Source organism: Nicotiana sylvestris, chromosome 5 (genome assembly GCF_000393655.2).
Source record: "Nicotiana sylvestris chromosome 5, ASM39365v2, whole genome shotgun sequence".
Classification (NCBI taxonomy): Eukaryota; Viridiplantae; Streptophyta; class Magnoliopsida; order Solanales; family Solanaceae; genus Nicotiana; species Nicotiana sylvestris.
This window is the reverse complement of record NC_091061.1, coordinates 122,259,341-122,261,925: the sequence shown is the minus strand read 5'-3', so window position 1 is coordinate 122,261,925 and position 2,585 is coordinate 122,259,341. Positions and strand designations below refer to the sequence as shown.

The 2,585-nt window shown below is 37.4% G+C and overlaps 1 pseudogene; it reads left to right on the top strand.

Moving 5' to 3' along the window:
- Positions 1-207: 207 nt before the first annotated feature.
- LOC104249339 (5-epiaristolochene 1,3-dihydroxylase-like) lies at positions 208-2,227 on the top strand (annotated as a pseudogene).
- The last annotated feature ends 358 nt before the right edge of the window (positions 2,228-2,585 follow it).

The window sequence follows — 2,585 nt, the reverse complement described above, 5'->3', positions numbered from 1 at the left end:
TTTTATTTAAGTATTAGTAGTTAGTATCAAATTTCTAGCCGCCAAATTTGAGTCTTTCTGGGCCATACTTTCAGATTACTAGGAAATTTCCCAGCATAGAGAAAAGAATATATTCATATGTTGGCTTCACAATAATTAGTCCACAATACTAATAAATAATGACATCATTATTGCTCTCTAGTCAGCTGAATTATTTTGCCTATGAATAATTAATGGTCAACAGGAAAGTAAACAAAGTCTGCTTCAATGAGATGTTGACAAACAAAAGTTGCAGGAAATATCATATTTGTCTTTCCGTTTCTTGCCAAAACAAATGCCTATAAAAGACCATACGCATCTAGACTTTGAAGAATCATCGAATAATCCTCCGTTTATCTCTGAAAATGCAATTCTTCAGCTTGGTTTCCATTTTCCTATTCCTATCTTTCCTATTTTTGTTGAGGAAATGGAAGAACTCCAATAGCCAAAGCAAAAAATTGCCACCAGGTCCATGGAAAATACCAATACTAGGAAGTATGCTTCATATGATTGGTGGAGAACCGCACCATGTCCTTTAGAGATTTAGCCAAAAAATATGGACCACTTATGCACCTTCAGTTAGGTGAAATTTCTGCAGTTGTGGTTACTTCTAGGGACATGGCAAAAGAAGTGCTAAAAACTCATGACGTCGTTTTTGCATCTAGGCCTAAAATTGTAGCCATGGACATTATCTGTTATAACCAGTCCGACATTGCCTTTAGCCCTTATGGCGACCACTGGAGACAAATGCGTAAAATTTGTGTCATGGAACTTCTCAATGCAAAGAATGTTCGGTCTTTCAGCTCCATCAGACGTGATGAAGTCGTTCGTCTCATTGACTCTATCCGGTCAGATTCTTCTTCAGGTGAGCTAGTTAATTTTACGCAGAGGATCATTTGGTTTGCAAGCTCCATGACGTGTAGATCAGCATTTGGGCAAGTACTCAAGGGGCAAGACATATTTGCCAAAAAGATCAGAGAAGTAATAGGATTAGCAGAAGGCTTTGATGTGGTAGACATCTTCCCTACATACAAGTTTCTTCATGTTCTCAGTGGGATGAAGCGTAAACTTTTGAATGCCCACCTTAAGGTAGACGCCATTGTTGAGGATGTCATCAACGAGCACAAGAAAAATCTTGCAGCTGGCAAGAGTAATGGCGCATTAGGAGGCGAAGATCTAATTGATGTCCTACTGAGACTTATGAATGACACAAGTCTTCAATTTCCCATCACCAACGACAATATCAAAGCTGTTGTTGTTGTAAGTACTATTCAATACTACAATCCTATGCTTGTTCTTACTCCCATATTCATTGTCATAGCTACAAGATTTTTGATTTTTTTCTACAAATAAGATTTCTTGTTAGAAAAATAATCTAATATTGTAACTTGGCGATTATTAATTTGCAGGACATGTTTGCTGCCGGAACAGAAACTTCATCAACAACAACTGTATGGGCCATGGCTGAAATGATGAAGAATCCAAGTGTATTCACCAAAGCTCAAGCAGAAGTGCGAGAAGCCTTTAGGGACAAAGTATCTTTTGATGAAAATGATGTGGAGGAGCTGAAATACTTAAAGTTAGTCATTAAAGAAACTTTGAGACTTCATCCACCGTCTCCACTTTTGGTCCCAAGAGAATGCAGGGAAGATACGGATATAAACGGCTACACTATTCCTGCAAAGACCAAAGTTATGGTTAATGTTTGGGCATTGGGAAGAGATCCAAAATATTGGGATGACGCGGAAAGCTTTAAGCCAGAGAGATTTGAGCAATGTTCTGTGGATATTTTTGGTAATAATTTTGAGTTTCTTCCCTTTGGCGGTGGACGGAGAATTTGTCCTGGAATGTCATTTGGTTTAGCTAATCTTTACTTACCATTGGCTCAATTACTCTATCACTTTGACTGGAAACTCCCAACCGGAATCAAGCCAAGAGACTTGGACTTGACCGAATTATCGGGAATAACTATTGCTAGAAAGGGTGACCTTTACTTAAATGCTACTCCTTATCAACCTTCTCGAGAGTAATTTACTATTGGCATAAACATTTTAAATTTCCTTCGTCAACCTCAATATTGTACAATAATCATTCTTCTGGTGTTATAGGCTTTATCGATTTCCAATACATGTATTCTTTATTAAAAAATGTATCACATTCCATGTATAAGGAGGACGCACCAATTAATTGTGTCATGATTTTATGGTAACTTGTTCCATCTTAGAACTTCTTAAGATTTGCTTACATCATTTCAAAGAACTTGTTAGGTTGACATTGTTAAGACTTTTTGTCAAATAACTTATACTTATAGAAGGCAAGAAAGTGGCATGGCATAAAGGAGAAGCAAATGCAAGAAGAACGGTTACCTGGATGGTTAAACTTGATAACTGAGAAGAACACTTAGTCAAGAATGTGAAGAAGCAAAGGCCATCACCCTCTTCTGTGGCGATGTCCAATTCCAACTCTTTCAGTAGCAAAGTTGAGGGTATACATTGGGAATGACCCAGCATTTCCTAGATAACTAAAAAGATTTGAAGCAATGCATGTTAATAACTTAGTTTGAATAT